At 44.5% G+C, this 24309-nt stretch overlaps 2 pseudogenes; both read left to right on the top strand.

Moving 5' to 3' along the window:
• The first annotated feature begins 4250 nt into the window (after positions 1 to 4250).
• LOC134934679 (uncharacterized) lies at positions 4251 to 15417 on the top strand (annotated as a pseudogene).
• Positions 15418 to 15466: 49 nt separating this feature from the next.
• Positions 15467 to 23145, top strand: LOC134934678 (ras-related protein Rab-14-like; annotated as a pseudogene).
• Positions 23146 to 24309: the final 1164 nt, after the last annotated feature.

The following is a 24309-nucleotide window of genomic DNA, read 5'->3' as shown; positions in this document are numbered from 1 at the left end:
CTGGCTTTTTAAGTTTTTTTTTTTTAATGTGGATCTGGCTTTTGCAATATATTTTATGTGGATTTTGCTTTTTATTTTTATTTTTTTAGATATGTGGGATACCTGCTCCGTAATGTGTGTATGTGTGGAGGGGTTGTTGTGCCCACAGCGGGGTTAGATGAGGTTTTTTGCAAATAAAGCAAATGAAATGTTGACATCTTCCTAAGACGTCCGTCAACGTTTTTACTTAACTAAAAAGTCCTCAGAGTGCCACGACTATATTGCTGCTATACATTAACCCCGCTGTGGGTTAGATGAGAGCACAACAACCCCTCCACACGCACACATTGTCTGCTATCTATGTATATCTATCTCTCTCTCGCTATGCACACACTCATACATATATATATTTACTTATATTATATATTTATATAACTAGATCTATGTATATAGAACTATATATATATATATATATATATATATATACAGGTTGAGTATCCCATATCCAAATATTCCGAAATACGGAATATTCCGAAATACGGACTTTTTTGAGTGAGAGTGAAATAGTGAAACCTTTGTTTTTTTGATGGCTCAATGTACACAAACTTTGTTTAATACACAGTTATTAAAAATATTGTATTAAATGACCTTCAGGCTGTGTGTATAAGGTGTATATGAAACATAAATGAATTGTGTGAATGTACACACACTTTGTTTAATACACAAAGTTATAAAAAATATTGGCTAAAATTACATTCAGGCTGTGTGTATAAGGTGTATATGTAACATGAATGCATTCTGTGCTTAGATTTAGGTCCCATCACCATGATATCTCATTATGGTATGCAATTACAGGTTGAGTATCCCTTATCCAAAATGCTTGGGACCAGAGGTATTTTGGATATCGGAATTTTCCGTATTTTGGAATAATTGCATACCATAATGAGATATCATGGCGATGGGACCTAAATCTAAGCACAGAATGTATTTATGTTACATATACACCTTATACACACAGCCTGAAGGTAATTTTAGCCAATATTTTTATAACTTTGTCCATTACACAAAGTGTGTGTACATTCACACAATTCATTTATGTTTCATATACACCTTATACACACAGCCTGAAGGTCATTTAATACAATATTTTTAATAACTGTGTATTAAACAAAGTTTGTGTACATTGAGCCATCAAAAAACAAAGGTTTCACTATCTCACTCTCACTCAAAAAAGTCCGTATTTCGGAATATTTGGATATGGGATACTCAACCTGTATTCCAAAATACGGAAAAATCCGATATCCAAAATACCTCTGGTCCCAAGTTTTTTGGATAAGGGATACTCAACCTGTATATATAGATACACACACATATACTTGAGCAATCTGGCACTCTGTATCAATTGTTGAAAAAACCACATATATGCCTATGCTGCAATAGTACAGATTGACCTTGCCAAGCGTCATTTGGCCGGAAGCACGGAACTACCAAATTCCTTTAGTGCCGTGCTTTATATATATATATATATATATATATATATATATATATATATATATATATACTGTGTCAGCCCGGCAGTATAAATGTGCTTCGTTGCCCTCCTTGTAATATGGATACAATGTGCAGCACGGATGGTGTAATGATTAGCATTACTGCCTCGTGCTTGCGTCACAATCGAAAAATATACTGGTAGGTTAATTGGCTCCCAACAAAAAATTAACCCTAGTGTGAATGTGTGTTCATGTATATGTCACACACCAGAGGCGGCGTTCGCCGCGCTTACCCCTGCGTGTCTGCTGGTCGGTGTTGCGGCCTCTGCCTTCGGTGGGCCACGGGCTCCGGCGTCTGGTTGGCACGGCTACCGGCGGTTCCCTGGGGCATGGGCGCCGCCATGACACCCAGCATCACGTGGACGGGGGGCAGGTGACATCATCAGACTGCTCTGCCAATCCAGCGCTGGCAGGAGATTCAAAGTCAGACGCCAGACAGAGCTTCAGTGCCTGAGTATCGTCTTTCCCTGACGTAGATGCCAGTGCTCCTGCTTCCGGCAAGGATTACTGCAGTCGTACCCCAGTGCCTCCGGCATTTCCAGCTGCCAGTTCACTGCTCCAGCTTCGGTATATTCAGCGACCAGTAACCTTCCTGCGTTCCAGTCATCCGTGCTCCTAGGAATCAGCGTCTCAAGTCTCCGTTCACAAGTTCCATAGTCCAACAGCGTCTCAAACCCCTGCACTTCAATTCCTCACTTCATCAGCGTCTCAGTCTCCGTTCTCAAGTTCTACAGATCCACAGCGTCAGAAACCCCTGCACTTCAATTCCTCACTTCATCAGCGTCTCAGTCTCCGTTCTCAAGTTCTACAGATCCACAGCGTCAGAAACCCCTTCACTTCAAATTCTCACATCATCAGCGTCTTAGTCTCCGTTCACAAGTTCTACAGATCCACAGCGTCTAAAACCCCTGCACTCCAATCCCTCACATCCACAGCGTCTCAGTCTCCATTCTCAAGTTCTACAAATTCAAAGTGTCTAAAACCCCTGCACTTCAGTTTCTCACATCATCAGCGTCTCTGTCACCATTTACAAGTTCTTCAACCATCCGTGCTAATAATCATCATTCATAAGGTCCACAGGTTATCAGTGACTTTCAACATCACCCACAGTTTCTTCAATTACCTGCATCCCCATTACTGCTCACTTAACCCTCCAGTGGGTCTGGACTTTCCCTTCATTTATTCCGTTGGCATTTGACTTTAAGTTGTTTTCTTTCGCAATAAAGCTCTTTCTTATTTCATCAAACTGTCAGCGTCTTGTATGAGGAGATCTTATATCAGGCCCTCCCTTCTCCAACTCAGTTGTGGTTCCTCTTCCCAACCATCGGAAGAATCCCCGAGTTCACAACACCCTCAGTCTAGGCCAGTGACAGTATATGTGGTAGGGAATATAGAGTGTAAGCTCCACTGGGTCAGGGACTGATGTGAATGGCCAAATATTCTCTGTACAGCGCTGCAGAGTATGTGTGTGTTATCTGTGTGTGTGTGCTGTATATTCAGCTAAGTGGCGACATTTCAGGACTTCCGTCCTTTTTTCAAGGCAGAACACACTCAAATGTGCAACATCTTAAGTAGACCTGCAACTGGCGTTTTCTGGTATGCCGAATGAGGGACAAACCCCGCCGGTGGCCAGTGCTGATGATGGCCGCAATCCTTGTGCATATGGGTAACCATAGATACCTGCAGCGTCCCGGGTGCGCTAGCTGTGCTGTGTCCACAACCCAAATCTATACAAAGTGAAACTATTATTGGATACATTGGGGTCTATTCAACTGTTTTCTGGGCGCCCAAATGTATTGGGCTCCCATCGGAGCTATTCAAATGCCCCCCCTACCATATATATATATATATATATATATATATATATACATATATACATGCAGTAATACTCAGTCTCTGCGCAAACAGTTCATCCAGAGTTTTTGGGAGAAGCCTCCCAGTGCAGCTCAATCCCACTCCAAGCCACCGGAGCATAAAGTGCAAAGAAAATGGAGAGCGCACTCGTCAAAGTATTATTGGTAACATTTTATAAAAAGGTAATATATCCACATACATAGAGGTTAAAATTCACTCGTATAACGGGACCATCCCACAAGTGTAGCCGTCCGTCTGCTTCTCAGCTCTGCTGGTCTCTCACACCGGCTCCGGACCCAGCGGGTGACGTCACGAACATCCACGTTGTTTATTATTTTTATATATATATATATATACACACACACACACACACACACACACACACACACACACACACACACATACACATATTTGAAATTATCGGCACTGCACTTAGAAAGATAATAACTACTACAGAGCCATCTTTTAGAACCTCGCTCCCTGGAAGACCTCTGAAACTGCAACCCAGGGATCAGAGAGTGCTAAACAGATCGCTGTGAAAGAACAGGGGTCGTCCCATGCATACCATTGCACACGAGTTCAAAATGGACACTAGTGGTCTGGTTTCGACAAGAATACCTCATAGGTAGACCCATGTACTTGGATTTTATGGCCAAGCAGCTGTTCGTAAACCTCTAATCACAAAGAAGAATGCAGCCCAGCGCTTACAATGATATAAAGAGCACAAAAACTGGACAGTGGATCGATGGCAAGTGTTATGGAGCGACGGATCACGGTTTACACTTTTCAGTTCAGGTGAACGTGTTTGGTTTTGGCGATTGCCAGGAGAGCATCTGATGCCAGAGTGTACAGTACCTACAGACTAGCATGGAGGTGGTAGCATTATGCTACATGGGGCTGTTTCAGCTGGTATGGCAAGGCTCCACTAGTTGTAATGCTAGAGATAGTGCATCTGCATTCTTTTTCTTTGTGGTCACATTATCAAGCATCTCGTTGACTCACAATGGGGAGGGCAGGGTGCATTTAAATATTAAAAGCAACTTCCCCATGCAGTGTTCTGTACCTGTAATAAACCTAGCAGGGTAGCAGCAGAATCACATGATCCAAGATCTGCCTTCCTCTTCCTGTCCTATTCACAATGGATTTACATTTACTTTTTTTGTTTTTAGTTTTATTTAAAAAAAATGCAAATAATGCCTTTTTATCATTTGCAGGGATATTCTATCATGATGCATGGAGTGCATAAATCAAAGAGGCCAAGTGGATGCCAGCAAGGGAAAGCAAAAAAGGCAAGAAATAAATCACTGAAAACACTAGCTGGATCCATGCTTCAGTTTGTCAAAAGACAGGATGATGGGCAGGGTTCTTCAAAAGACACAGCTCCTCAGTGTCAGTCTCCAATTGATACTGATTATACTTCTGTTGCTTGCATGCATTCTGCTGAAGAGCAAGATGTGGAAATTGCAGAATTTACAGCAGAAAAACAAGGAGTGGAAATGGAAGAATGTGAAGCAGAAGAAAGTGCTGAAAGTGACTCTAGCCGTGATACTGTAAAGGAGATGAGTGATGTTACAGAGAAAGATTTGCAAATTTTACATGATGTTTCCTTCTGGGAAATACCAGTTCCAGATCATTTTCGGGTTGAAATCATCAAAAGGGGAAGCGATTATTACCAAAATAAAGATGGGCCTTTCAGTGCAGTGGCGAGGAAAGATTCAGATGCAAAAGCAAAGGGCGGTGTACGCCAGATTTCAAAAGAGTGGTTTTACAAGATAATGCCAAATGGTGAGAAAATTCTGCGGTCATGGATGGTTTACTCAGTTGTCAGCAACAAATTATACTGTTTTTGCTGCCGACTGTTTGCCGTTAGTGCTACAAGTACGACATCCAAATTTGTGACTGGGTTTCAGAAGTGGTGGAAACTGAACCCGAAAGTACATAACCATGAGACTTCCGAAGAACACCTATGTTGCCTTGAAAAGTGGAAAACATTGGCAGCAGGTCTTAGGCTGCACAAAACCATCGACGCCAAAAGTGTTTCTTTAATGGAAATGGAGAAGAAAAAGTGGAGGGATATCTTGCACTGATTGCTTGATATCACGTTGTTTCTTGCCATGCAGAATCTGGCATTCCGCGGCCACAAGGAAGATGAGACTTCATTGAATATTGGGAACTTTCTTGAGATGGTTGAGGTATTTTCAAAATATGATCCAGTGCTGAAAGAGCACCTAATGAGATTAAAACGGAGCACGTGTAAACTTAAAGTGTCAGTCTCATATCTAGCACCAAACAATCAGAATGAGTTTATAAGTGTCCTGGCAAATCATGTGAAGGAGAAGCTTGTCATGGACATAAAGTCTGCAAAGTATTTTGGGATCATGTTTGACAGCACACCTGACATATCACATACTGACCAGATGTCTGAAGTGATCAGATATGTAACAATCAACAACATGAAAGTTGAAGTAAAAGAGGTATTTCTCGGATTTTTCCCTTTAAAGGGGAAAAGAGCTGCTGACCTCAGTTCTGACTAGAGATGAGCGGGTTCGGTTCCTCGGAATCCGAACCCGCCCGAACTTCATGTTTTTTTTCACGGGTCCGAGCGACTCGGATCTTCCCGCCTTGCTCGGTTAACCCGAGCGCGCCCGAACGTCATCATGACGCTGTCGGATTCTCGCGAGGCTCGGATTCTATCGCGAGACTCGGATTCTATATAAGGAGCCGCGCGTCGCCGCCATTTTCACTCGTGCATTGAGATTGATAGGGAGAGGACGTGTCTGGCGTCCTCTCCATTAGAATAGAGATAGATTAGATAGAGAGAGAGAGATTGTGCAGAGTCGCAGACAGAGTTAGTTTACCACAGTCAGTGACCAGTGCAGTTGCTAGTTAACTTTTATTTAATATAATATATCCGTTCACTTCTCTCTGCTATATCCGTTCTCTGCCTGAAAAAAAAAACGATACACAGCACAGTCAGTCACACAGTGTGACTCAGTCTGTGTGCACTCAGCTCAGCCCAGTGTGCTGCACAGTCATCAATGTATAAATTAAAAGCTTATAATTAATTGTGGGGGAGACTGGGGAGCACTGCAGGTTGTTAGCAGGAGCCAGGAGTACAATTATATTAATTAACAGTGCACACTTTTGCTGCAGGAGTGGTGACCAGTGCCTGACCACCAGTATAGTATTGTTGTATACTACTAATATCTCTTTAAATATCAACCAGTCTATATTAGCAGCAGACACAGTACAGTGCGGTAGTTCACGGCTGTGGCTACCTCTGTGTCGGCACACGGCAGGCAGTCCGTCCGACCAGAATTGTATTATTTATTATTATATACCTACCACCTAACCGTGTTTTTTTTTTCATTCTTTATACCGTCATAGTGTCATCCTAATTGTTACGAGTATACTACTATCTCTTTATCAACCAGTGTACAGTGCGGTAGTTCACGGCTGTGGCTACCTCTGTGTCGGCACACGGCAGGCAGTCCGTCCGACCAGAATTGTATTATTTATTATTATATACCTACCACCTAACCGTGGTTTTTTTTTCATTCTTTATACCGTCATAGTGTCATCCTAATTGTTACGAGTATACTACTATCTCTTTATCAACCAGTGTACAGTGCGGTAGTTCACGGCTGTGGCTACCTCTGTGTCGGCACACGGCAGGCAGTCCGTCCGACCAGAATTGTATTATTTATTATTATATACCTACCACCTAACCGTGGTTTTTTTTTTCATTCTTTATACCGTCATAGTGTCATCCTAATTGTTACGAGTATACTACTATCTCTTTATCAACCAGTGTACAGTGCGGTAGTTCACGGCTGTGGCTACCTCTGTGTCGGCACACGGCAGGCAGTCCGTCCGACCAGAATTGTATTATTTATTATTATATACCTACCACCTAACCGTGGTTTTTTTTTTCATTCTTTATACCGTCATAGTGTCATCCTAATTGTTACGAGTATACTACTATCTCTTTATCAACCAGTGTACAGTGCGGTAGTTCACGGCTGTGGCTACCTCTGTGTCGGCACACGGCAGGCAGTCCGTCCGACCAGAATTGTATTATTTATTATTATATACCTACCACCTAACCGTGGTTTTTTTTTCATTCTTTATACCGTCATAGTGTCATCCTAATTGTTACGAGTATACTACTATCTCTTTATCAACCAGTGTACAGTGCGGTAGTTCACGGCTGTGGCTACCTCTGTGTCGGCACACGGCAGGCAGTCCGTCCGACCAGAATTGTATTATTTATTATTATATACCTACCACCTAACCGTGGTTTTTTTTTCATTCTTTATACCGTCATAGTGTCATCCTAATTGTTACGAGTATACTACTATCTCTTTATCAACCAGTGTACAGTGCGGTAGTTCACGGCTGTGGCTACCTCTGTGTCGGCACACGGCAGGCAGTCCGTCCGACCAGAATTGTATTATTTATTATTATATACCTACCACCTAACCGTGGTTTTTTTTTCATTCTTTATACCGTCATAGTGTCATCCTAATTGTTACGAGTATACTACTATCTCTTTATCAACCAGTGTACAGTGCGGTAGTTCACGGCTGTGGCTACCTCTGTGTCGGCACACGGCAGGCAGTCCGTCCGACCAGAATTGTATTATTTATTATTATATACCTACCACCTAACCGTGGTTTTTTTTTCATTCTTTATACCGTCATAGTGTCATCCTAATTGTTACGAGTATACTACTATCTCTTTATCAACCAGTGTACAGTGCGGTAGTTCACGGCTGTGGCTACCTCTGTGTCGGCACACGGCAGGCAGTCCGTCCGACCAGAATTGTATTATTTATTATTATATACCTACCACCTAACCGTGGTTTTTTTTTTCATTCTTTATACCGTCATAGTGTCATCCTAATTGTTACGAGTATACTACTATCTCTTTATCAACCAGTGTACAGTGCGGTAGTTCACGGCTGTGGCTACCTCTGTGTCGGCACACGGCAGGCAGTCCGTCCGACCAGAATTGTATTTATTATTATATACCTACCACCTAACCGTGGTTTTTTTTTTCATTCTTTATACCGTCATAGTGTCATCCTAATTGTTACGAGTATACTACTATCTCTTTATCAACCAGTGTACAGTGCAGTAGTTCACGGCTGTGGCTACCTCTGTGTCGGCACACGGCAGGCAGTCCGTCCGACCAGAATTGTATTATTTATTATTATATACCTACCACCTAACCGTGGTTTTTTTTTCATTCTTTATACCGTCATAGTGTCATCCTAATTGTTACGAGTATACTACTATCTCTTTATCAACCAGTGTACAGTGCGGTAGTTCACGGCTGTGGCTACCTCTGTGTCGGCACACGGCAGGCAGTCCGTCCGACCAGAATTGTATTATTTATTATTATATACCTACCACCTAACCGTGGTTTTTTTTTCATTCTTTATACCGTCATAGTGTCATCCTAATTGTTACGAGTATACTACTATCTCTTTATCAACCAGTGTACAGTGCGGTAGTTCACGGCTGTGGCTACCTCTGTGTCGGCACACGGCAGGCAGTCCGTCCGACCAGAATTGTATTATTTATTATTATATACCTACCACCTAACCGTGGTTTTTTTTTCATTCTTTATACCGTCATAGTGTCATCCTAATTGTTACGAGTATACTACTATCTCTTTATCAACCAGTGTACAGTGCGGTAGTTCACGGCTGTGGCTACCTCTGTGTCGGCACACGGCAGGCAGTCCGTCCGACCAGAATTGTATTATTTATTATTATATACCTACCACCTAACCGTGGTTTTTTTTTTCATTCTTTATACCGTCATAGTGTCATCCTAATTGTTACGAGTATACTACTATCTCTTTATCAACCAGTGTACAGTGCGGTAGTTCACGGCTGTGGCTACCTCTGTGTCGGCACACGGCAGGCAGTCCGTCCGACCAGAATTGTATTATTTATTATTATATACCTACCACCTAACCGTGGTTTTTTTTTCATTCTTTATACCGTCATAGTGTCATCCTAATTGTTACGAGTATACTACTATCTCTTTATCAACCAGTGTACAGTGCGGTAGTTCACGGCTGTGGCTACCTCTGTGTCGGCACACGGCAGGCAGTCCGTCCGACCAGAATTGTATTATTTATTATTATATACCTACCACCTAACCGTGGTTTTTTTTTTCATTCTTTATACCGTCATAGTGTCATCCTAATTGTTACGAGTATACTACTATCTCTTTATCAACCAGTGTACAGTGCGGTAGTTCACGGCTGTGGCTACCTCTGTGTCGGCACACGGCAGGCAGTCCGTCCGACCAGAATTGTATTATTTATTATTATATACCTACCACCTAACCGTGGTTTTTTTTTCATTCTTTATACCGTCATAGTGTCATCCTAATTGTTACGAGTATACTACTATCTCTTTATCAACCAGTGTACAGTGCGGTAGTTCACGGCTGTGGCTACCTCTGTGTCGGCAGTCGGCAGGCAGTCCGTCCATCCATAATTGTATTATTATTATAATATATACCACCTAACCGTGGTTTTTTTATACCACCTAACCGTGGCAGTCCGTCCATAATTGTATACTAGTATCCAATCCATCCATCTCCATTGTTTACCTGAGGTGCCTTTTAGTTCTGCCTATAAAATATGGAGAACAAAAAAGTTGAGGTTCCAAAATTAGGGAAAGATCAAGATCCACTTCCACCTCGTGCTGAAGCTGCTGCCACTAGTCATGGCCGAGACGATGAAATGCCAGCAACGTCGTCTGCCAAGGCCGATGCCCAATGTCATAGTACAGAGCATGTCAAATCCAAAACACCAAATATCAGAAAAAAAAGACTCCAAAACCTAAAATAAAATTGTCGGAGGAGAAGCGTAAACTTGCCAATATGCCATTTACCACACGGAGTGGCAAGGAACGGCTGAGGCCCTGGCCTATGTTCATGGCTAGTGGTTCAGCTTCACATGAGGATGGAAGCACTCAGCCTCTCGCTAGAAAACTGAAAAGACTCAAGCTGGCAAAAGCACCGCAAAGAACTGTGCGTTCTTTGAAATCCCAAATCCACAAGGAGAGTCCAATTGTGTCGTTTGCGATGCCTGACCTTCCCAACACTGGACTTGAAGAGCATGCGCCTTCCACTATTTGCATGCCCCCTGCAAGTGCTGGAAGGAGCACCCGCAGTCCAGTTCCTGATAGTCAGATTGAAGATGTCAGTGTTGAAGTACACCAGGATGAGGAGGATATGGGTGTTGCTGGCGCTGGGGAGGAAATTGACCAGGAGGATTCTGATGGTGAGGTGGTTTGTTTAAGTCAGGCACCCGGGGAGACACCTGTTGTCCGTGGGAGGAATATGGCCGTTGACATGCCAGGTGAAAATACCAAAAAAATCAGCTCTTCGGTGTGGAGGTATTTCACCACAAATGCGGACAACAGGTGTCAAGCCGTGTGTTCCCTTTGTCAAGCTGTAATAAGTAGGGGTAAGGACGTTAACCACCTCGGAACATCCTCCCTTATACGTCACCTGCAGCGCATTCATAATAAGTCAGTGACAAGTTCAAAAACTTTGGGTGACAGCGGAAGCAGTCCACTGACCAGTAAATCCCTTCCTCTTGTAACCAAGCTCACGCAAACCACCCCACCAACTCCCTCAGTGTCAATTTCCTCCTTCCCCAGGAATGCCAATAGTCCTGCAGGCCATGTCACTGGCAAGTCTGACGAGTCCTCTCCTGCCTGGGATTCCTCCGATGCATCCTTGCGTGTAACGCCTACTGCTGCTGGCGCTGCTGTTGTTGCCGCTGGGAGTCGATGGTCATCCCAGAGGGGAAGTCGTAAGCCCACTTGTACTACTTCCAGTAAGCAATTGACTGTTCAACAGTCCTTTGCGAGGAAGATGAAATATCACAGCAGTCATCCTACTGCAAAGCGGATAACTGAGGCCTTGGCATCCTGGGTGGTGAGAAACGTGGTTCCGGTATCCATCATTACTGCAGAGCCAACTAGAGACTTGTTGGAGGTACTGTGTCCCCGGTACCAAATACCATCTAGGTTCCATTTCTCTAGGCAGGCGATACCGAAAATGTACACAGACCTCAGAAAAAGAGTCACCAGTGTCCTAAAAAATGCAGCTGTACCCAATGTCCACTTAACCACGGACATGTGGACAAGTGGAGCAGGGCAGGGTCAGGACTATATGACTGTGACAGCCCACTGGGTAGATGTATGGACTCCCGCCGCAAGAACAGCAGCGGCGGCACCAGTAGCAGCATCTCGCAAACGCCAACTCTTTCCTAGGCAGGCTACGCTTTGTATCACCGCTTTCCAGAATACGCACACAGCTGAAAACCTCTTACGGCAACTGAGGAAGATCATCGCGGAATGGCTTACCCCAATTGGACTCTCCTGTGGATTTGTGGCATCGGACAACGCCAGCAATATTGTGTGTGCATTAAATCTGGGCCAATTCCAGCACGTCCCATGTTTTGCACATACCTTGAATTTGGTGGTGCAGAATTTTTTAAAAAACGACAGGGCCGTGCAAGAGATGCTGTCGGTGGCCAGAAGAATTGCGGGACACTTTCGGCGTACAGGCACCACGTACAGAAAACTGGAGCACCACCAAAAACTACTGAACCTGCCCTGCCATCATCTGAAGCAAGAAGTGGTAACGAGGTGGAATTCAACCCTCTATATGCTTCAGAGGTTGGAGGAGCAGCAAAAGGCCATTCAAGCCTATACAATTGAGCACGATATAGTAGGTGGAATGCACCTGTCTCAAGTGCAGTGGAGAATGATTTCAACGTTGTGCAAGGTTCTGATGCCCTTTGAACTTGCCACACGTGAAGTCAGTTCAGACACTGCCAGCCTGAGTCAGGTCATTCCCCTCATCAGGCTTTTGCAGAAGAAGCTGGAGGCATTGAAGGAGGAGCTAACACGGAGCGATTCCGCTAGGCATGTGGGACTTGTGGATGCAGCCCTTAATTCGCTTAACAAGGATTCACGGGTGGTCAATCTGTTGAAATCAGAGCACTACATTTTGGCCACCGTGCTCGATCCTAGATTTAAAGCCTACCTTGGATCTCTCTTTCCGGCAGACACAGGTCTGCTGGGGTTGAAAGACCTGCTGGTGACAAAATTGTCAAGTCAAGCGGAACGCGACCTGTCAACATCTCCTCCTTCACATTCTCCCGCAACTGGGGGTGCGAGGAAAAGGCTCAGAATTCCGAGCCCACCCGCTGGCGGTGATGCAGGGCAGTCTGGAGCGACTGCTGATGCTGACATCTGGTCCGGACTGAAGGACCTGACAACGATTACGGACATGTCGTCTACTGTCACTGCATATGATTCTCTCAACATTGATAGAATGGTGGAGGATTATATGAGTGACCGCATCCAAGTAGGCACGTCACACAGTCCGTACTTATACTGGCAGGAAAAAGAGGCAATTTGGAGGCCCTTGCACAAACTGGCTTTATTCTACCTAAGTTGCCCTCCCACAAGTGTGTACTCCGAAAGAGTGTTTAGTGCCGCCGCTCACCTTGTCAGCAATCGGCGTACGAGGTTACATCCAGAAAATGTGGAGAAGATGATGTTCATTAAAATGAATTATAATCAATTCCTCCGCGGAGACATTGACCAGCAGCAATTGCCTCCACAAAGTACACAGGGAGCTGAGATGGTGGATTCCAGTGGGGACGAATTGATAATCTGTGAGGAGGGGGATGTACACGGTGATATATCGGAGGGTGAAGATGAGGTGGACATCTTGCCTCTGTAGAGCCAGTTTGTGCAAGGAGAGATTAATTGCTTCTTTTTTGGGGGGGGTCCAAACCAACCCGTCATATCAGTCACAGTCGTGTGGCAGACCCTGTCACTGAAATGATGGGTTGGTTAAAGTGTGCATGTCCTGTTTTGTTTATACAACATAAGGGTGGGTGGGAGGGCCCAAGGATAATTCCATCTTGCACCTCTTTTTTCTTTTCTTTTTCTTTGCATCATGTGCTGATTGGGGTGGGTTTTTTGGAAGGGACACCCTGCGTGACACTGCAGTGCCACTCCTAGATGGGCCCGGTGTTTGTGTCGGCCACTAGGGTCGATAATCTTACTCACACAGCTACCTCATTGCGCCTCTTTTTTTCTTTGCGTCATGTGCTGTTTGGGGAGGGTTTTTTGGAAGGGACATCCTGCGTGACACTGCAGTGCCACTCCTAGATGTGCCCGGTGTTTGTGTCGGCCACTAGGGTCGCTAATCTTACTCACACAGTCAGCTACCTCATTGCGCCTCTTTTTTTCTTTGCGTCATGTGCTGTTTGGGGAGGGTTTTTTGGAAGGGCCATCCTGCGTGACACTGCAGTGCCACTCCTAGATGGGCCCGGTGTTTGTGTCGGCCACTAGGGTCGCTAATCTTACTCACACAGCTACCTCATTGCGCCTCTTTTTTTTCTTTGCGTCATGTGCTGTTTGGGGAGGGTTTTTTGGAAGGGACATCCTGCGTGACACTGCAGTGCCACTCCTAGATGGGCCCGGTGTTTGTGTCGGCCACTAGGGTCGCTTATCTTACTCACACAGCGACCTCGGTGCAAATTTTAGGACTAAAAATAATATTGTGAGGTGTGAGGTATTCAGAATAGACTGAAAATGAGTGTAAATTATGGTTTTTGAGGTTAATAATACTTTGGGATCAAAATGACCCCCAAATTTTATGATTTAAGCTGTTTTTTAGTGTTTTTTGAAAAAAACACCCGAATCCAAAACACACCCGAATCCGACAAAAAAAATTCGGTGAGGTTTTGCCAAAACGCGTTCGAACCCAAAACACGGCCGCGGAACCGAACCCAAAACCAAAACACAAAACCCGAAAAATTTCAGGCGCTCATCTCTAGTTCTGACATTTTAAAAACACTGAAAAATGATGGACTGTACATAATGATGTGTCGTTCTCAAGGCTATGATAATGCTGCCACTATGGCTGGAATCCATGGAGGTATACAAGCCATTCTTAAGAGAAAGAACAGGAAAGCTATTTTTAGTGGATGTGTGGACCATTCGCTTAATTTGTGCGGTCAGCACTCTTTTGCTGAAAATGCATCATGTGTGACATTTTTTGGAACTCTTGAGGCAATGTTTTCTTTCTTTGCTACTTCAACCCATCGATGGGATGTGTTAATTGAACATACTGGAGTTTCAGTGAAAAGGTTATCCACAACACGCTGGAGTGCTCATCATGCTGCAGTTACGCCAGTTAAGGAAAAGCTTGATAAGTTTGTGGACGCGATTGAAGATCTTTGTGATGTACATGAAAATATGGACACAAGAGGAGCAGCACAAGGTCTTTTGCCTGCTGTCTGTGATTTCACTTTTCTGTGCTACCTGTACTTCTGGTGTGATGTACTTCAGTAAGTTAATCTTACACAGCAGTACCTGCAGACTAAGGGCTTAACTCTCGACAAGGTGGTGGCAAAGTTAGAGGCGCTTAAACTTTTTCTGCATGAGGAACGCAGTCATCTAGTGGAGCACGCAATTGAAGAGGCGCTTTCAAAATCAGATGAATATGGAATTGCAGTACAGAGAAGAGCCAGGTTCAAGAAACGGTTGCCCGGGGAAGAAGCAAGTGACGCTGGACTCTCTCTTGAAGAAGAAAATAAAAGGGCGATGTTTGAGTGCATTGATCGCTTTCTTTCTGAACTTCAGATCAGATCAAGAGCCATCCAGGAAATATCAGCCATGTTTGAAGCTGTTCAAGCGAAGAGTCTCATATCTGCCACTGATGAACAGTTAAAGGTGTCTGTTCCAAAACTAACCACTTTCTATGATGAGTTATCTGAAAGTTCACTTTTAATAGAAATACCAAGGCTAAGAAGGCACCTGAAAGCAGCAAACATTGATCTGGAAAAAGCCAAAGATTGGCCAATATTAGATGTTTTGAAATTCATAGCGGAATGGGACTTTGTAGAATCTCTACCAAACCTCTTACTAAGTCTACAATTATTTCTGACGATTTGTGTCTGTGGCTTCATGTGAGAGGAGCTTTTCAAAGCTGAAACTTATAAAGAACTATTTGCGATCTACCATGGGACAGTCAAGGCTTTCTGACCTTGCAATACCGTCAGTTGAAAGTGAGTTGGCGAAAGACATTGACTTTGATGAAGTGATTCACAGGTTCGCTGCTTTGAAGGCCAGGAAAGGAAAGTTTTGATTATTTTGTTGAGATGTTTGCTAAGTGCTAAAATGCTTCTGTATTTGTTACTGTTTATGTTTTTTATGGTACTATTTTCAACTATAGAGGTGTGCAAATAAATACTTTGGGGTAAATTTACTAAGGTGGGAGATTTTTAGAACTGGTGATGTTGCCCATGGCAACCAATCAGATTATATCTATTATCTGCTAGAAGCAGCTAAATAAATGGTAAGTAGAATCTGATTGGTTGCCATGGGCAACATCACCAGTTCTAAAAATCTCCCAACTTAGTAAATTTACCCCTTTGTGTGATTTGTTACTGTTTGTTTTTTTATGGTACTATATTAAACTATAGAGGTGTGGAAATAAATACTTTGTGTGATTTGTTACTGTTTATGTTTTTTTATTGTACTATATTAAACTATAGATGTGTGCAAATAAATATTTTGTGTGATTTGTTACTGTTTATGTTTTTTTATTGTACTATATTAAACTATAGAGGTGTGCAAATAAATACTTTGTGTGATATACTCTGTTGTTTATAATAATTTTCATATGGTTTGGCATACTGTTCATGAGAGTTTCTCTTGATGTCTTCATCTCTATGCCATATTCAGAATCTTGGGTAACACATGAAAAAACCTCATTGCAGTGCAAGACAGTTTGTGGCCAGTAAATCATGAAACTGTTGAGTGTAATAATTTAGGCATTAAGTCTAATTTGCCTAACCAATGTAAATGTTATTACATTTAGGCTGTGCATATGATATTGTCATTTAAAGGTATGATATTAATTTTGTTAGCTGTTTATGTGACTACTATTGCCATTGCATTCAGTGATATACAGGAATTATGATTTACAAGTAAAACTAGTACTAGTACATTACTAAGGGTTCAGTGTGGTGTGATAAAGGAGGAGAATCATGGGGGTGACACCATGAGTTACCACACCGGGTGACACCAACCCTAGTGACGCCTCTGCTGCCATATAAATCCAGTGATCCTGCCATATAATTCCAGTGATCCTGCCATATAATTCCAGTCCAGTGGTACTGCCGTATAATTCCAGTGATCCTGCCATATAATTGCAGTGGTACTGGCGTAAAAGTCCAGTCCAGTGATACTGCTGTATATGTCCAGTGGTTCTGCCGTTTATGTCCATTGATATTGCCATATATATGTCCAGCAGTACTGCCGTATAAATCCAGTGATCTTGACGCATAATTCCAGTGATACTTGCGTATAAATCCAGTGATCCTGCTGTATAAATCCAGTGGTACTGGCGTATAAATCCAGTGATCCTGCCGTATAATTCCAGTGATCCTGCTGTATAATTCCAGTGGGACTGGCGTATAAATCCAGTGATCCTGATGTATATGTCCAGTAGTACTGCCGTATAAATCCAGTGGTACTGCCGTATAAATCCAGTGATTCTGCCGTATAATTCCAGTAATCCTGCCGTATAATTCCAGTGGTACTGACATATAAATCCAGTGATCCTACCACATAATTCCAGTGGTACTGGCATATAAATCCAGTGATCCTGCCGTATAATTCCAGTAATCCTGCCATATAATTCCAGTGGTACTGGGATCTAAATCCAGTGATCCCGCCGTATAATTCCAGAGGTACTAGCGTATACGTCCAGTGATCCTGCCATATAATTCCAGTGATCCTGTTGTATAATTCCAGTGATCCTGCCGTATAAATCCAGTGATCCTGCCGTATAATTCCAGTGATCCTGCCGTATAATTGCAGTGGTACTGGCGTATAAATCCAGTCAAGTGATACTGCTGTATATGTCCAGTAGTTCTGCCATTTATGTCCATTGATATTGCCGTATATGTCCAGCAGTACTGCCATATAAATCCAGTGATCCTGACGTATAATTCCAGTGGTACTGGCGTATAAATCCAGTGATCCTGCCATATAATTCCAGTGGTACTGGGATCTAAATCTAGTGATCCTGCCGTATAATTCCAGAGGTACTAGCGTATACGTCCAGTGATCCTGCCATATAATTCCAGTGATCCTGTTGTATAATTCCAGTGATCCTGCCGTATAAATCCAGTGATCCTGCCTATAATTCCAGTGATCCTGCCGTATAATTGCATGGTACTGGCGTATAAATCCAGACAAGTGATACTGCTGTATATGTCCAGTAGTTCTGCCATTTATGTCCATTGATATTGCCGTATATGTCCAGCAGTACTGCCATATAAATCCAGTGATCCTGCGTATAATTCCAGTGATACTTGCGTATAAAATCCAGTGATCCTGCTGTATAAATCAAGTGGTACTGGCGTATAAATCCAGTGATCCTGCCGTATAATTCCATATAAGTCCATATAATTCCATATAAATCCAGTCCAGTGGTGCTGCCATATAAATTCAGTAGTGCTGTCCTGTGCTGTATATTATATACTCCAAATAAAGGGGTTATTAATATTTAATCCAATTAATTTTCACAGGGTTTGCTCTGTGTGGTGTAGAGGTACGCTCTCCTGTACCACATATTGTTATATAACTCCAGAAAAATAATGGAGAACAAAAATTTAGAGGATAAAATAGGGAAATATCAAGAACCACTTCCTCCTAGTGCTGAAGCTGCTGCCACTAGTCATGACATAGATGATGAAATCTCATCAACGTTGTCTACAAAAGCCGATGCCCAATGTGATAGTAGAGGGCATGTAAAATCCAAAAAGCCAAAGTTCAGTAAAAAGACCCCAAAAAAGAAACTGAAATGGTCTGAGGAGAAACGTAAACTTGCCAATATGCCATTTACGACACGGAGTGTCAAGGTACGGCTAAGGCCCTGGCCTATGTTCATGACTAGTGGTTCAGCTTCACATGACAATGGAAGCCCTCATCCTCCCACTAGAAAAATTATAAGAGTTGGAAAAAGCACAGCAAAGAACTGTGTGTTCTAAGATGGTATCACAAATCCCCAAGGAGAGTTCAAGTATGTTGGCAGTTGCGATGCCTGACCTTCCCAACACTGGACGGGAAGAGGTGGCTCCTTCCACCATTTGACGCCCTCTGCAAGTGCTGGAAGTAGCACCCACAGTCCAGTTTGTGATATTCAAATTGAAGATGTCACTGTTGAAGTACACCAGGATGATGATATGGGTGTTGCTGGCGCTGAGGAGGAAGTTGACGATGAGGATTCTGATGGTGATGTGGTTTGTTTAAATCAGGCACTGGGGGAGATACCTGTTGTCCATGGGATGAAGAAGCCTATTGTGATGCCTGGGTAAAATACCAAACAAGCCACCTCTTCGGTGTGAAATTATTTCTCCGCAAATCCGGACAAAAGATGTCAAGCCGTGTGTTGTCTGTCTTTCTGTAATAAGTAGAGGTAAGGACGTTAACCACCTAGGAACATCCTCCCTTATACATCACCTGCAGCGCATTCATTAGAAGTCAGTGCCAAATTGTGAAACTTTGGGTAAGAGCGTAAGCAGTCCACTGGCACCTAATCCCTTCTTTCTCTTGTACTCAAGCATCTGCAAGCAGTTATCCTTTTGCAAAGCGGATAACTGAGGCCTTGACAGCTATGTTGGTGTTAGACGTGCGTCCGGTATCCGCCATTAGTTCAGTGGGACTTAGATAATTGTTTGAGGTACTGTGTACCTGGAATCAAATCCCATCTAGGTTCCACTTCACTAGGCAGGCGATACCGAGAATGTACAAAGACGTCAGAAAAAGTGTCCTCAGTGTCCTAAAAACTGCAATTGTACCCACTGTAACTTAACCATGGACATGTGGGCAAGTGGAACAGGGCAGACTAAGGACTATATGACTGTAACAGCCCACTGGGTAGATGTATGGCCTCCCATAACAACAACAGCAGCGGCACCAGTAGCAGCATCTCGCAAACGCCAAATCATTCCTAGGCAGGCTACACTATGTATCACCGCTTTCCGTAAGAGGCACACTGCTGACGACCTCTTACGGAAACTGAGGGACATCATTGCACAATGGCTTACCCCAATTAGACTTTCCTGGGGATTTGTGATAACGGACAACGCCACCAATATTGTGCGTGCATTACATCTGGGCAAATTCAATCAGGTCCCATTTTTTGCACATACAATTAATTTGGTGGTGCAGAATTTTTTGAAAAATGACAGGGGCATGCAGGAGATGCTGTCGGTGGCCCGAAAAATTGCGGGCCACTTTTGGCATTCAGGCACCGTGTACCGAAGACTGGAGCGCCAGCAAACACTCCTGAACCTGCCCTGCCATCACCTGAAGCAAGAGGTGCTAACGAGGTGGAATTCAACACTCTATATGCTTCAGAAGATGGAGGAGCAGCAAAAGGCTATTCAAGCCTATACATCAGGGGTGGGGAACCTTTTTTCTACCGTGGGCCATTTGGATATTTATAAAATCCTTTGGGGGCCATACAAGTCTGCCCCCGCGCGCGCCAAAAAAATGGGTGTGGCCAGTTAAAATGGGACGTGATACACATATGCCCCCAATAGTGCAGTGCCAGATCCACAATTGCCCCCACAGTGCCAGGTATACAAATGCCCCTCACAGTGCCAGGTATACAGATGCCCCCACAGTGCCAGGTATACAGATGCCCCCACAGTGCCAGGTATACAGATGCCCCCACAGTGCCAGTTATACAGATGACCCTCACAGTGCCAGGTATACAGATGCCCCCACAGTGCCAGGTATACAAATGCCCCCACAGAGCCAGGTATACAGATGCCCCTCACAGTGCCAGGTATACAGATGTCCCCACAGTGCCAGGTATACAGATGCCCCCACACTGCCAGGTATACAAATGCCCCTCACAGTGCCAGGTATACAGATGCCCCCACAGTGTCAGGTATACAGATGTCCCCACAGTGCCAGGTATACAAATGCCCCTCACAGTGCCAGGTATACAGATGCCCCCACAGTGCCATTTATACAAATGCCCCCACAGTGCCAGGTATACAAATGCCCCTCACAGTGCCAGGTATACAGATGTCCCCACAGTGCCAGGTATACAGATGCCCCCACAGTGCCAGGTTACAGATGACCCCCACAGTGCCAGGTATACAGATGCCCTCCCCCCCCCCCCCCCCGTCCCGCTTACCGCTCCTTTCGGCGGGTACACGGAGGAGAGCGCGGCTATGTTGGGCGGCGGCGTGTAAGACTTGAAACCAGCCGCCGGTTTGAGAGCCAATCAGAGCTCGCGGACCGGCAGCCGCGGCTCCTGATTGGCTGCCGGTCCGCAAGCTCTGATTGGCTCACGAACCGGCGGCTGGTTTCAAGTCCTACACGCCGCCGCCCGACAATAGCCGCACTCTCCTCCCTGTTCTGACAGCTGAGACACGCTGCCGCCGGACTGTGCAGCGGCGTGTCTCACTGAGAGGAGCGGGTGGGTCGGACCAAGTGGCTTCGCGGGCCTTATACCGCCCGTGGGCCAGAGGTTCCCCACCCCTGCTATACATCCACCTACAATATAGGCAGAGGACGGGGAATGCACCTGACTCAAGCGCAGTGGAGAATGATTTCCGTCTTCTCCAACCCTTCGAACTTGCCACACATGAAGTCAGTTCAGACACTGCCAGCTTGAGTCAGGTCATTTCTCTCATCAGGCTTTTGCAGAAGCAGCTGGAGAAATTGAAGGAGGAGCTAAGACGGAGCGATTCTGCAAAGTATGTGGGACTTGTGGATGGAGCCCTTCATTCACTTTGCCAGGATTCAACAGTGGTCAATCTGTTGAAATCAGAGCACTACATTTTGGCCACCGTGCTCGATCCTAGGTTTAAAGCCTATGTTGTATCTCTCTTTCTGGCAGACACAAGTCCGCAGAGGTTCAAAGACCTGCTGGTGAGAAAATTGTCAACTCAAGCGCAACATGACCTGTCAACAGCTCCTCCTTCACTTTCTCCTGCAACTGGGGCTGTGAGGAAAAGGAAAACATTTCCTAGCCAACCCGCTGGCGATGATGCAGGGCAGTCAGGAGCGATTGCTGACATCTGGTCTGGACTGAAGGACCTGCCAACGATTGCTGACATGTCTGCTGTCACTGCATATGATTCTGTCACCATTGAAAGAATGGTGGAGGATTACATGAGTTACAGCATCCAAGTAGGCATGTCAGACAGTCTGTATGTATACTGGCAGGAAAAAGAGGCAATTTGGAGGCCCTTGCACAAACTGACTTTATTTTATCTAAGTTGCCCCCCTCCCCCCCTCCAGTGTGTACTCCGAAAGAGTGTTTAGTGCAGCAGGTAACCTTGTTAGCGATCTGCGTAGGAGGTTACTTCCACATAATGTTGAGAAGATGATGTTCATCAAAATTAATTATAAATTCCTCCGGGAAGAGCTTTACCAGAAATTGCCTCCAGAAAGTACACAGGGACCTGTGATGGTGGATTCCAGTGGGGACGAATTAATACCCTGTGAGGAGGAGGATGTATACAGTGAAAGGGGTGAGGAATCGGAGGATGAGGATGAGTCGTATGGCAGACCCTGTTGCTTAAATGATTGGTTTGTTAAAGTGTGCATCTCCTGTTTATACAACATAAGGGTGGGTAGGAGGGCCCATGGACAATTCCATCTTGCACCTCTCTTTCTTCTTTGCATCATGTGCTGTTTTGGGCCTAGTTTTTTTAAGTGCCATCCTGTCTGCAACTGCAGTGTCACTCCTAGATGGGCCAGGTGTTTGTGCCGCACACTTGTGTCACTTAGCTTAGTCATACAGCCACCTCAGTGCAACCTTTTGGCCTAAAAACAATATTGTGAGGTGTTCAGAATAGACTGGAAATGAGCTGAAATTAATGTTATTGAGGTTATTGAGGAGCAAAATTACCCCCACATTCTGTGACTTTAGCTCTTTTTAGTTTTTTTTCAAAAATCATTCAGATTCAAAACCAAAACACGAAAGGGTGGTTTCGGCAAAACCAATCCAAAACCAAAACACAAGTAGACAGACAGACAGACAGATAGATAGATAGATAGAATATAGCGAGAAGGAGAGAGGAATTGTGACAGGGAAGGGAGCAGACTGTCGTCACACCATTGATTTGAAATGCGGTATACAGATAATTGAAGTTAATGGTCAAAAATGAAACTGCATATTTGGGACACAATGTGACAGGAATGGTTCAGAGTAGTCACCCAAAGCTATTACAGAGGCGCTGCTGGGGCATTTATGGTCTATGACATAACTAGGAGAAGCATGTACAATAACTTACGCAGCTGGCTGACCGATGAATGGGACCTCATCAAACCCAACGCTGTTGTCAATTTTTATAGGCAATAAAGCCGATCTGGAGGCCCAGCACGATGTTACGTATGAGGAAGCCAAGCAGTTTGCTGAAGAGAACAACATCTTGTTCCTTGAAGCAAGCGCAAAAACAGGCGAGAACATGGGAGATACATTCTTGGAGGCCACCAAGAAAATATACCAAAATATCCAAAGATGGAAGCCTAGATCTAAACGTCTCAGAGTTCGCAGTACAGTACAAACCATCAGCAGCCCAAGACGGGTGGCTAATCAGCAAACCCCAACCGCGGAGACAGAGGCGTAAGTTCATAGCAGATGCCCGGAGAAATAGATGATGGTGCCCCCCCCTTCCTTCCCCAACACAGCCACGTATACACATACATATATACAAATACACATCCAGCATCCATTCATACAAACGGCCATACACAGTCACACACACACATACACATATATATATACATACACAGCCACATACACACACATATATACAAATGCACACGCAGCCACATACATCCCAATCACATATATACACACACAGCCACATACATACATATGCACCAACACAGATACATTTACACACACAAACAGCCACTGTCCCAACCCACCCGGCACTCTCCCTTGACAGTCCCCTCTTCTCACCAGTTTCTCCCCACATTGCAACAGCTCCTGAACAGTGGAGGGAAAGGAAGGGGAGTTAGTTGGCTCCGTAGAAAGTAGCCGGACAACCGCGGTGTCAGCGGGAGCCTGGGTGTCTGCGGGAGGGAGGCAGGCAGCTGCGGTGTCGGGGCGGGAGCCTGGGTGTCTGCGGGAGGGAGCCGGGCAGCTGCAGTGTCATGGGGCGAGATATGGGCAGCATGGGAGTCAGCGGGAGGAAGCCCGGCAACACATAGTGTCTGGAGGCGGGACTCGGGAGCTGCCAGCCAACCTCACATCCCCTTTGCTCATACATTGTAAGCTGGTGATGCACAGTGACTGAAGCGCACCAGAGGCAATGGAGTAAGTGCCCCCTTCCCCGCTGGAGCCCGGCAGCAACAGACTCCGTTGCCTCCAGTACTTCCGCCACTGCCCAGAGAGAAGGCTGTGGCTGCTAGTGACCAAAATGGCTGTCCTACCCTCTTGTCTCTCTCCAATAGTATTTTTTTTTTTGCCCCAATATCTTCTGTTTAGCCTACTGGTTTAAATTTAAAAAGTTGGGTGTGGGGGCTCTGCTTAAACCAGTTTAACACATACTAAACACATAACTATAGATGCCTTCTGATAACCAAAGGCAAGTCAAGTAATAAACACACCACGTACAAAAACGTTCCTGCGTGGTATAAACTGTAGAACTTTATTTTATTCCCCTTAATTGTCTGTGTGATGTTGTCAATCCATAATTAAATGCTGGACTTCAATTTGATCCTGGTCCGTTTTACAGATTAGATTCCTCCTGTGACTTGTCCATTGCCGTCTCCTGTAGGAAAAAGGTTCATACTCTCTGAATAACTTGGCTGATG

The sequence above is a fragment of the Pseudophryne corroboree genome, chromosome 6 (genome assembly GCF_028390025.1).
Source record: "Pseudophryne corroboree isolate aPseCor3 chromosome 6, aPseCor3.hap2, whole genome shotgun sequence".
NCBI lineage: Eukaryota > Metazoa > Chordata > Amphibia > Anura > Myobatrachidae > Pseudophryne > Pseudophryne corroboree.
This window is presented reverse-complemented; position numbering and strand designations above follow the sequence as displayed.